Source organism: Lynx canadensis, chromosome B3 (assembly GCF_007474595.2).
Source record: "Lynx canadensis isolate LIC74 chromosome B3, mLynCan4.pri.v2, whole genome shotgun sequence".
Lineage (NCBI taxonomy): Eukaryota > Metazoa > Chordata > Mammalia > Carnivora > Felidae > Lynx > Lynx canadensis.
This window is the reverse complement of record NC_044308.2, coordinates 99,149,594-99,162,046: the sequence shown is the minus strand read 5'-3', so window position 1 is coordinate 99,162,046 and position 12,453 is coordinate 99,149,594. Positions and strand designations below refer to the sequence as shown.

Here is a 12,453-nt window from a genome sequence, read left to right as displayed (position 1 = left end):
TCTCACAAGGGCTCTCTTATACCCTTTTCATGTAAAGGATCAATGGGTTGAAGTAAAGAACATGTCTTTACTAGAAACAGAAGTCTCAACACAAAGTGACAGTGCTTCCAGGATATGGTTCTTATCTAAAGGGATGCAACATAGAATAAAGACACTGCATTACAACTGATTTTCTATTTCAAAAGAAACAGACTACAATCTATATGCTGGGAGCTTTCCCAATAATAGCCAGAGGGAAGCTCAAAGGCTCCCCATTACCCCCATCCCTGTCAGAGCCTGCTGAAGACCCCTCATGGCCTCTAGTATTCTGAAGTCCTGCCCCACATTCTATCAGACATATTAAAAAGTACTCACATTCAATACTGTTTATAAGAAACTGAACAGAAAATAAGAATTATCAGGGTACCTGGGTGGCTCAGTGGGTTGAGTGTACAACTCTTGATTTCAGCACAGATCATGATCCCAGGATTATGCCATCCAGCCCCGTGTCAGGCTCCCAGCTCAGTGTGGAGCCTGCTTAAGATTCTCTCTCTCTCTCTCTCTCTCTCTCTCTCTCTCTGCCTCTTTCCCCTGCTCTCATGCTCTCTCTCTAATAAATAAATAAAAGGAAAATTATAATTCTCTTTCATAAGCTTTTTATTCTCTCTTGAGCCCACTCCAGTCACGTTTTGCCCCCACCCCTCCACTAACACAGCACTTGTCAAGGTAACCAATGACTTCCCTTGCTAAATCCAATGAGCCACTCGGTCCTCACCCTACCTGACCTCTCAGTAACCTATGACGCCACTGATTCACTCTCTCCTCCCTGAGACACCTCCTTTACTTGACTTCAAGGATATTCTTCCCATTTCCCTCCTATCCATCTGGCTGCTCCTTCTCATTCTCCTTTACTGGTCCCTTCTTACCAACTCAATCTTTAAAGGCTGAAACACCTCAGGTTCAGCCCAAGTGCCTTATCATAGAAAAATAACTCTCAGTTCATTCTTCCCATTTTGTGGGTCAACAGAAATGAGAGTATCTTTTAATAATAACACTTATTTAGGAAATGGAGACAATTAGATCCACTATGTTAGAAATGTGTGCATAATTCCTATGTCGTAAGATAATTTCTTAGGATATTTCTTCTCTTCTTCAACAAACTGTAAATACTAGCATGACCCAAGGCTTGGTCCATGGACTGTTTTCTCTGTCTATTCACATTCCCCAAGGGATCTCAACCAAATTCTCTCGGCCCCTTCCAAATTTGAATCTCTAGCCTGGGCATCTGAAACTCCAGAATGCTATCAAACAACACACTCAACCTCTCTACCTGGAAGTCGAAGATAACGTGTTTACAACAGCTCCTTGTTATGTTTCCCAAACCAACTCCTCAATCAGATCCCCACCTCAATTCATGGCAACTCCATAATTATACAAAAAGCCTTGATGTTATCCTTACTCTGATCTCTCTCATATTCCTCAAACAGCTGGCCAAGAAATCTAGGTGGTGTGATCTACAAAATAAACCCTGGTTATTTCTCACCACCTCCTCCACTGCTATTGGCATTTCTCAACTGGATTGTTATCAACAACTGCTAACCTGTATCCCTGATTCTGCCCTTGACCGACCACCCAGCTCCATTTTTCTACCTCAACACAGCAGCCAGTGATTCAATTAAAATGTAAATCAAACCCTTACTCCTCTGCTCAAAGCTTTCCAATGATTTCCCATTTCACTCAGAGTAAAAGCCTAAGTTCTTAAAATGGTCCACCAAGCAGGCCCTACGTGACATGCCCCCTAAACTTCTCTGACCTCATCTATTACTGTTTTGTGACCTTCTCATTGTTCCGGGAACACACCAGGCACACTTCCACCTGAGACCTTTGCCGGTCTCTCTGCTGAACAATGTTCTCCAGGTATCTCTGTGTGGCCAACTTCCTCTCTCGAGTCATCTTCTCGGTAAGTCCTACTGTGGCCATCGTATTTCAAATCGCCAACATGGTCCCGGGATACGTCGTAGAGACATAAAACCTATTTCTGATGGGCTTAGGAAACTTAATGTTTTAAAAACGTTCACTAAGTTCAAGATATTATTCAACACATAACAAGCATGGGTTATGCAGGGTAGGTCCTGCTTTTAAAGAACACAGTGGGATGATACATCACAATTATTCTGGAGGATCCTGTGCCTATTTTGACTGGTTTCTAATTATGCTGTTTAGATGTAAATGTGTCTTTTTCTAATATGCTTAACTCTTTCTTAAATGTTCCTTTTGAAACTTTCAGACTATTAATTTCCATTGAATGAGTGGTTTAAAATCTTAAGCTTTGGGCCTACTGAGAGAAAATTATAAAGGGGTCCGACCCACATTATAGAAACTATGCCAATGGTGGGGATGGGGAGGGGAGAAATAAACAATAATTGCTTTCTACCAATAATAGTGGTTTTCTTTATTTTTTTTAATGTTTATTTATTTATTTTTAAGGTGGGGAGGGGCAGAGAGAGAAAGAGAGAGAATCCCAAGCAGGGTCCACACTGTCAGCACAGAGCCTGATGCGGGGCTTGAATTCACAGACTGTGAGATCATGACCTGAGCTGAAATCAAGAGTTGGATGCTTAACTGACTGAGCCCCCCAGGCAGGTGCCCCAGTAGTAGTTTTCTTTAAAAGCACATGTAGTTTATAGGGTACAAGAGCAAAAGACATGGGCCACTGGTAGTCTTTAAGTTTAAAAATACTTTGTTTGGTCTTCATTATCATAAAGAGAGATTATTTTTTAATCTGTAGATTTACTTTTTGGCATCTGGAAAGGCATATGTATCTAGCAAGCAGAAGCTGAGAGCCTGCGTAAGACTACTGGAAATCAGAAGAGAAATAGGAAAAATAACTCAATCAATTAGTGGTCAATGGGATAGGCCAGCAGATATTCTCAGTGCAGTGATATAGACTGCCCAGTATCTGTAACTGAGAAACACTAGGTTTTGTTGCCTGTTGAAGGTCATCGAAAACAAAATATAATATCATCTCATGAGCTGCTTGTAAATTAAAGGCTCAGGGACTTCCAAAAAAAACTGTAAATCCTATACATCATTTTTTTTTTTTTGTCTTAAGTAGTAAGAGCTAACATCACTTGACAGTTTGCTATGTGTCAGACCACGCCATTGTTTTCTATGTACTCTTTCATATAGTAATCAAAACAACCCTGTGGGATAGTTACTATCATTATCCTCATTTTACAGGTAAGAAAAAAGAGGTTCAGAGAACGAAGTAACTTCCTCAAGGTTACACACAGGAAAATAGTGGAGCCTGGATCTGTGCCCCAGAGGATTGATTTCAAAGATCTTGTTGTTACCGATAGACTTTTCTGCTTCTCTTCCATGTTGCCTCTGAAATGTACTATTCTTTTCTGCAGTAATTTCAGTGAGGAACTTGTCAGAGATATGACCCTATGGTGAGCACATTTTTTTAATTTTCTAAGATTGCACATGCTAGGTTTTTGCTGTTCTAAGCAGTATTTCATTGAGCAGAATATATTTACTACCCATTTGTAACACTTCTGCTATTTTACTTGTTTTTCATTTTCCTCATGAGCCTAAGTCAAAATTCTGAGCCTTTTCTTAAACCATGAAAAATGCCCTTTTCCCCTTTAGGGAAACATAAAAGAAAAAAAAACATCTACATCATTTGTTTTCCTTTGTAAGCACTTTATCTGTTAGATTTCTCATAATCCTCTGTTTTACAATAAATGCTTCCTGGAGACTGCCACAGACATCAGCATCAGAATTTCACTGTTGTTTTAGGTAGAGACAGGATGTTTCCACAGATATTTATGAAAAGATAACTTGAAGGAGGGGGAAGCGTGTCCAAGGGAGGAGAAAAGTGTATAACCGGTGAGGACATAATGGCAGGAAGAGGCAAACAAACAAAAAAAGACTTTTTCATAGTATCTTCTTAAGAGTGAACTACTCTGAAAATATTTAGAAAGCAGTCCTTTGAAACTGAGTTCCAGCCTAGATCACTTGTGGATCAATGAAACACTGAGTCAAGAGGGACCTCAAGATGTCACCTACCTGGCACTTGACACCCAACCTCTCACTAGAAAGTCCTAGAACACAGGAAGAAGGAGAAAAGGGCTCTGCATGGGAGCAGAGGCAGACCAGCCTAGAGGAGGTAAAATTCTTCCTCACTGGACCACTGCCCTGTTTTCTCCGGGCAGGTCTGAGTCTATCTGAACAAAGCCACACAATCCCTTTGTGTTGACAGAAAAAAGCACCCCATCCTGAGGCCAGTGGACTCACTGCAGAGTAGAGGGCCGGCTGTCAGCCCTCAGATGGCGCGAACCTAGACCAGACTGAGCTTGAGAAGGAGCTTGTTCACTTGGTGCTGTCATTACCTGTGAGACTCTGAGTCACTCAACCTCACAGGGCTTCAGTCCCTCCACTTCTAAAACCTGATGAGGCTGTCTGCCACCTATGGCCTCCTCCCTCTTTCCAGTTCTCAGTTAAAATCTGGCAAGATCCAGTTGGTATGTTCCTGTGTCCCTGAAACAATAGGATTCCGTGGACTGAGCTGAGACTTCAGTGTTTTTGTAATGTTCCTTTCTCTTTTTTTCTCTCATGTTTTTGAAGTAATTTTCTCTTTTAATCTTAAGACTATACTCTCCTTTCAACTCCAAGGTGCTCGACTTTTCTTGAGCCTTCAAAAGGTCCTACCCCACATATTAGTCCCATCCCCAAGTGTCCATCAACAGAATGGATAAATACACTGGATATATTCATGCACAGAAAAAAAGAAAAAAGAACGGCTACCTGCATCAATGTGGACATGACGCTATGCTGAGCTGAAGAAGACACAAGAGAGAACTTCTATTTGATTGCACTTACATGCAGTCTGAGCGGGGCGCCTGGGTGGCTCAGTCAGGTAAGTATCTGACTCCTGATTTTGGCTCAGGTCATCATCTCAGGGTTTGCAGGTTTGAGGCCTGAGGGGCTGCCAGAGTGGAGCCTGCTTGGGAATCCCTCTCTCCCTCTCTCTCTCTCTCTCAAAATAAACATTTTTTAAAAAACCATCTAACCTATGGCAATGAAAGAACAGTGGTTATCCCTGGGGCAGGCAGGGACTGCGAATGTAAAGATAGGCTTCTGGGGAGCAGATAATGATGTTTTTTTGGCTTGGATGCCGGCTGCCTGCATATGACCACTTCGTGCTATACTTCTGATCCGTGCATTTTCCTGGTTGTATCTACTGAGACTGGATAGTACAAGTGCCACTACTAAATAATTACTCATTTGATGTAAACTACACAAAGAACTACCCAAAAAGCTAAGTGAGCTTTTCATTAATTTCCTAAAATCTTCATCCAGAATTTGCTTAATTTTTATAATCATTTCCTCCTTCATATGAAACTGTGGCTAGAAGACAGTATAAAATAATTGTTTTTCTCTCTGTCTTCATGTACCTATAAAACGTTACTACTCAAAGTTGTATCGTATCTATGTACAAAGACAGGGTTATTCGAAAACAGCTGAAAATATCCCTGGATAATCAATTAGGAATACTGAGGTTCTAAATAGATCTTTTTGGACCAAATTATCCCAGTTACCACATTAATGAAATACACGGGGTCATGGCAAAATCTCTTAGTTTCTTGCTGTGCAGATTAAACTCTGCTAGGAAAAGGCCACACGGGTGGGAAAAGGCATTGGAGAAAATACTGTGCTACACACAGCTCCAAGAAAGCTCTAGTCAACACTGCCGTCTCCTTTGGCCTGTAACTGGTTCATCTGAATTTGATGCAGTGCTACATTTTTCTCCTCCTGAGACTATTCTTCATGTCAGATCAGAGATTTTTTTCCTTTCCCCCTCCCACTGTTGTATGATATCGTTTTGATCAGTATGGTATACTGCATGATTGATTCCACTTGATACGTATCAAGAGTGATATCATACTCTGATGCATTACTTGCATCCGAAGTAATTACACCACCAAATCATGTCAGATAATCTGGAAGCACTGATAGCTTGTTTTCACTCAAAATCTTATCATAACTATGGCCATTATTACTGTAGAGCCCCTCTGGTCCTACAGCATGGCAGGCAGGCTGTCGCTCTCACAAATGCTGGGGGAGTAATTAAATATTTGTAGAACCAGGGTCACCTGGGTGGGTCAGGGCATGATCTTATGGTCCATGAGTCTGAGCCCCGTGTCGGGCTCTGTGCTGACAGCTCAGAGCCTAGAGCCTGCTTTGGTTCTGTGTCTCCCTCTCTCTCTGCCCCTCCCCTGCTCCCACTTTGTCTCTCAAAAATAAACATTAAAAAAAAATTAAATATTTGTAGAATCATTAGAGTTTAGACAAAAAAATGTTTTTAATCTTCAAAATGAGAAGTGGCATGGGTGGCGGTGGGGCACAATAATAAGCATCCAGTCCCTAAACACTATTTAAGACCAAAGCAGCAATTTAACACAAATGCACACAAGCTTTCCAGGATGAGTAGCACATAACAGCACCATTTCATATTGTATGCAGATTTTGTAGGGCACCTTAACATGAATCCTTTTTTTCTCTGCTAAAAAAGATCTTGTTTCTTAATTTCCACTTTTAAATACAAAGTTTTCTCTACTTCAGTCTTGTTTAAATATTCATCCTTCTAAGTTCAGATTTTCCTTGCAACTCATTGTCCAGTATTCCACTTCCTCCTTCCTCTCAAATTATTCCCTTAACCTGTTTCTACTTATTTTTATAGGCCCCCAAAGCCTCTTCCTCAGGATAATGTGCAATTCAAAAAACCCTCTCAACTACCCCCTGTATCAAAGTTTAACTGCAGAAGCCAACAATACTATTTTTCCTGTTTGGGTTTTAGGAAAGATATGTTTTAACTAAAATTTCACCACTCATAAAATGCCATCACTATTTCTTTTCCATTCCCCCCTCCTGCATTCAACTGTTTAATATGCAATCACAATGTAATCAAACTCTTAAATGTATAATTACATAAACAAAGACTTCTTAAAAATATATAATTTTAAGTGTGTAACACACACCCTCAGTAACTTTAGTGTTGGAAGTACAGATTTTTTTTTTAAGTACTGGAGTTTTCTTCTAAGTTGTTTGTTCTCTCTTGGTGTGGGAGCAGGGTACAGGATCATCATATGAGGACCAACTGCTTTATCAGAAACCACAAACTGTGTTACAACAGGATCCTATTAAAGACCGAGAACGCACTTAAAACTCTTTATAAAAATAAAGTTGGAATTGGGGCGCCTGGGTGGCTCAGTCGATTGAGCATCTGACTTTGGCTCAGGTCATGATCTCACCATTCATGAGTTCAAGCCCCACATTGGGCTGGCCGCTGTCAGCCTATCAGCGCAGAGCCTGTTTCAGATCCTCTGTCCCCCTCTCTCTGACCCTCCCCTGCTCATGCTCTCCCGGCAAATAAATAAATAAATATATTTTTTTAAAAAGTTGGAATTGCATAAATGAAAGCCAACGTTTCTATGCTTTGTTCATAAGGATACACAATACTGAATACCTCTGGTTTTCCTACTTATGAAACACACAGGCTCATTTACCAAACCAGGGCATTTATAAGGTTTGCATTCATGTGGAATAGGAAAAACCTATCTCTGCATAAATAGAGAAAACTTTCTATCCTTGAGAATGCTTAAAACAATTTTCAAGTGACTTTAGAGAAGGCCCCTGAAATTTAGTTCTGAACTCAGAAAACCACCTAAGGGACAGTTTGTGAATGCCATCTGGGATCCAGGCAGTTTCATCAACAAAAGGGAAAACTTGTTGAGATCATCCAAATCTAAAATTCACATACATTTTTACATCTGGACTGAATTAATCTTTTCTTGGTACTGGCTTTCATGTAATAAAATAATTGTTTGCAGGTTTTATTTTTTTTTTAAACCCACAGTCTCAGAAATCAAAATGTGCAGCATCCACGCTGAAAACTACAAAGAACTCCTTTATCAAAAAAGTTAGCTGTGAGACAGGACTCATTTACACTAAACTCTGAACTTGACAGTTCAGTCAAAAGCAATTCTGTTTGAAACTTTCATTTCAAGCATCTGCCACAAAAGGCTACACAGTCTATTATGTCATAAGTTCTGAAAGCCAAAGGCTTTATAAGTGTAGTTAAAAGTGAAAACAAAGTCCAGAAACCAGAAAAGCTCTACAACCCCCCCCTTCCCTGGATTCAGCTAGCCCAACTGGATGAGTTTTTACAGAACTTGTTGCCAGAAGTGATCACCTAGCACATGGACACTTTGCTTTCAAACAAGCAGGGTCTTCCTCCTAGCTCCTATTGTTTCACTGCAGAGCTAGGAGCATCTTCAAGCAGCAAGTTCAAATTATGTACTTGAAGCTGGTAGCTTACCCAGGGTGCCCCCCAAAAAGGAGGGAGTGGATACACGGAAAGATTTCCTTTCCCTTAAGATGTTTTGAGTTCTGCAAGAACTGCTGATTACTGTGGTCCATCAGTGTCAGATCTCCGGCATTTTTACAAGCAATTCAAAAGGGGGAAAATTAGTTCCTATTACAGTCAGTCTGCTTTCTGGAGAAGATATCCTGCAGATAACTTGATAGAAGATATCCCCTGGGGGACCCTTCTCATCTAATGATCCCAAAGGTCCATTTTAATATGAAATATAAATCCAATATGTTTACAAACATACGGAAAGAGCATTTAAATGTCAGCTGCCTCATATCATGCAGTTTTTCCTTTTTAACGTAATACTTTTATTTCTCAAAACCACACCCAAGGAAAATGATTAACTGCTACAAGTTTTGTACTACAAAGGACAACAGCAAAAGCATCTGTTTTCCTGCCTCTCTCCTCTGGTCTTCTCCCCTCCCCCATCTCGATGGTGCAGGCTGTAAGTCTTGGTGGTTGTTAAAATTACTTTCTACAAGACTCTCATAATGCTGCAGTTTCTGAAAAACTTCTTACCCTTTAACATTGCTGAGCCTAAATTTATGTGCTGCTCTAAGAAGACAAAATCCAAAAGTCAAAAGCCTTTTTAATGACAGATGTATTACGGAAAATTTTCCCCACAAAGTTTTGATGCTGTGAAATATCAACTCCCTGAAATCACAGAAAGGAAATGACTTACATTCTTGGAAAATGAAGCCACTAGCAGCTTTCTCCAACAGTATTTTCTAATCCCTAAACTACACCCTGTGGCAACGGGGAGTATTTCGTGCAAAAACTGAATTTAAATAGATGCTTATAAACCCAATAAACAAACATCGTCGGATCCCAGAGAAAAACAGAATCAGACACTTTTTCTGCACACTCAAAAAACCTGGAGAGCACAGGCTTGAAGTCAAAAGCAACCTGAGAACGCTTGCTCAAGTTTTCCTGCCCCACTGTGGGCCATGCAAAGCTCCTGAGGGAAATTCTGGCAAAACAGATTATTGCCAAAAAATAAAAACGAAAAGGGTGTAAAAGAGCTAATATTTCTTTGGACACTTAACTTCACAACTGCACGACCTGAAAATCTGCCAGTTTTCGTTTCAACTTTAAAATATGCTTATTTTGACACCTTTCCATTTATTCATGCCCTAAAGAAAACGCCCTCACTATTAGGTTACGCTGTCCCAGGACTCGAGGTACTGTTATTAAGCCCTGTGGATCTCACACGGGTGGCCCCCAGCGGTCCATACGTGACAGTTCCTGGTCCTCCTCGAGGACAGGCTGGTGGTCTCTGCTGCCCCGGGCCGGGCCTGCGCGCCGCAAGCACCTCCAGGAACCCAAATTCTGCAGGCCGCGCCCCCCACTAGCATCCCACCGAGGCCCCCTTCTGGCGCCGCCGAGCCCCAGCTCAATCTCGGGCTCCCCGACTAGACACTTTCAGGGACCGTGGGGCAGAGGCTGCTCTCGGGTCCCTTCCCGCAGCCGGGCTGCCCTCCCCCGGAGCACGCACAACAGGCGGCAGGGCACCCAGGAATTCAGGGTTCACGCGCTGGCCCCGGCGCCCCGTCAAAGTGGCGACCGATGGGGCGCAACCGACAGGCGCCCCCGGAACAGCGCGCCAGAGACCACTGGGGAGCCGAGCGCGGCACCGTGAGCCCGGGGAGCAGCCCGCAGCTCCGGCCGGCCTCCCGCCCTCGCCGCAGAGGCGGCCCCGGAGCTCCGCGCCTCCCCCGCTGCCTGGCTCGGCTGCCCCGGGGCCCCGGCCTCCCGCCCCGGCGTGGGCGAGCTCTGACCCGCGGAGAGGCGACCTTCCAGCCCGGTGCCCGAAGCCCAGAGTCGAGGAAGCAAAAAGAAGGCGAAGAAAGACGCAGGGAAGACACTGCTTTGGCTAGGGCTCTCGACTCCCAGAAACCCTCCTAAAGTCCCGTCCAGCCGCCGCCGCCGCCCGGCCGGCAGGGGGCACAGTGGGTAGCCGGGGCGCGGAGGCCGGGCCAGGGGACAGACTGGGAGGCCCTCAAGCGCCGAGCTCCCGCTCATACCTCCCAGAAAGCCCGGAGCACCAGGCGTCGGACTCTTCCCAGGTCCTCGTCCCTTCCTGCCTGCGCCGCGCCAGCCCGGCTCCTCTCAGCCCCTCTGCCCCGGCAGCTTGTCGAGCGCTCCGCGTCCGCCCCGCCCCCCCCGCCCACGCCTCCCGCCCCGCCCCCAGAGGCTCCGCCCCCACGCCCGCCCCGAGGTGGCGGGGGTGGCCGCCGGGCCGCGGGAGCAGAGCGCCTTGCTCGCGGCCGCACGTGGAGCGCCTGTCGGCCCCGCCCCGGACCCAACCAAGCGTCCCGCGGAGGGGTGCCGCGACACGAAGGTGGGAGCAAACGGAGGGAGCCACCCCTCTCGGGTCCTGAGGAAGGAGGAGAACCCAGAAGGGCACCGTACGTGGACCACTGCCATCTAGCCCTTACCCTCACGCGACGGATGCGGGAGGGGACACTGTCAGCTTCCCCCTTCTGGCCGAATGGCCCTCTCCGACGCTCGGCCCCGCTCCCCGGGAACGCTCCCTCCCGAGCCCAAGTCTGGGTGGGCGGGGGCGGCTGTTTGGCCTGAGCACCGTTTTACTAATTCTGAACGACGGAGTGGAGGGAGGCCACTCTAAGAGGAGGCGATCCCAGCGGAGGAGGCTTCGTGACTCCTAGCTTCCCTCCCGTCTTTCTGTCCCGCACCCACCGGCCCACCCACCACTCGGGACGCCGCGCCCTCGCGGGTTTTATCCTACATGGTGGGGGCGCCGCCCGGAAGCCAAGCCTCCCCTCCTGAGTCTCCAGTTGTGAAGGTAGACACAGCGTCTATTGGCTGTGCTTTTAGTGTCCGTGACCCCTCAGAAATTTTATTTGCCCGCTCCTGGAGGTGGCTGGAGAGAGCGCCGGGTGATGCAAAGGGCCCCCGGAAGGTGTTTTTACGGAATTTTCTTGGGTCTGGGAAAGAGCTACGCCTCTTTGGTCAACCTGTGCCCACTAGGACCTGCTCCTGGGAACTGGAGCCAAGGGAGAGTCACGTCGTCCCCAGACCCCTGGTGCACAGTGCTCCCGCCTCCCGGGCTTCCGCCCTCCTAGGTCTTATGTTGATTGCTGACCCAGTGACCCCTGGCCAGTGTAGCAGTAATACCCCCCAGGGCCCTTCACTAAAGCAATAAGGCTGTGTATGTTTCTGGGTCTGACAAATGGGTGAAGAGACCAGAAGACGAGGACCTGAGAAAGGACAATACCCAAAATCAGATTTATGCTTACAGAAGCCAACTTAAAAATTGCTCTGCTCTTTTAGTCCAAACATAAATATGTAAAGCTGGCTGTTACTGGTCGAAAGTATGCCTGTCTGTGTGCTTGGCAAAAGAAATTCACTGTGTTCATTAGGGCTGAAGCTAACTTGGAATAGTTGCCTCATTGACAGCTTTTACAATGGAGGAACTATGACACTGGAACTGAATCTTAGAAGCAGCTGTGATCTTTTTTCACAATTGATAATACATTCAGAGCTTATTTCTGATAAAGCAAAGCAGCAGTGTCTAAGGATATTGCATTTAAAGTCATAATTCCGTTATGGAAAAAAGGACCAGAACTACATTTCAATGACTGTCTTCTAAAGTAGTTGTATTTAATTAACAGAGTAAAATTAAAAATTGGCTTACACTGGTTGATGACAATGTAGGCATTTAAACGTGGAGGCTCATACTTTTCTCTCACTTTTTTAGATGCATTCAGAATGAGTGCACAGTAAACACTGGTTGATAAGATCTTAAATTAATTTGATGTCTAATGAGATAATCCAGCATTTCATAAGTAAAGATAAACGAGATAAAGGAGTAATACATTACTATCTTGGAAAACAGTTCCTAAATCTGATTTCTTTTCAGGCTTTCTGCATCTAGTGCATAAAGAACAACATATTGTAGGGTACCTGGGTGGTTCAGTTCGTTAAGCGTCCGCTCTTGATTTTGGTTCAATACATCTCACAGTTCAGGAGTTGGAGCCTTGAGCCCCACATGGGGCTCTGCACCGACAGTGCGG

At 44.8% G+C, this 12,453-nt stretch overlaps 1 protein-coding gene across 3 annotated transcripts in view; it reads right to left on the bottom strand.

Moving 5' to 3' along the window:
- Nucleotides 1-10,538, bottom strand: part of FRMD6 (FERM domain containing 6) — an 80,105-nt gene extending 69,567 nt beyond the window's left edge. For all 3 annotated transcript variants that reach the window (XM_030319089.1, XM_030319091.1, XM_030319090.1), the window contains exon 1: nucleotides 10,441-10,538. The gene's annotated coding sequence lies outside the window, so the exon portion shown is untranslated. The remainder of the gene's footprint in view (nucleotides 1-10,440) is intronic.
- Nucleotides 10,539-12,453: the final 1,915 nt, after the last annotated feature.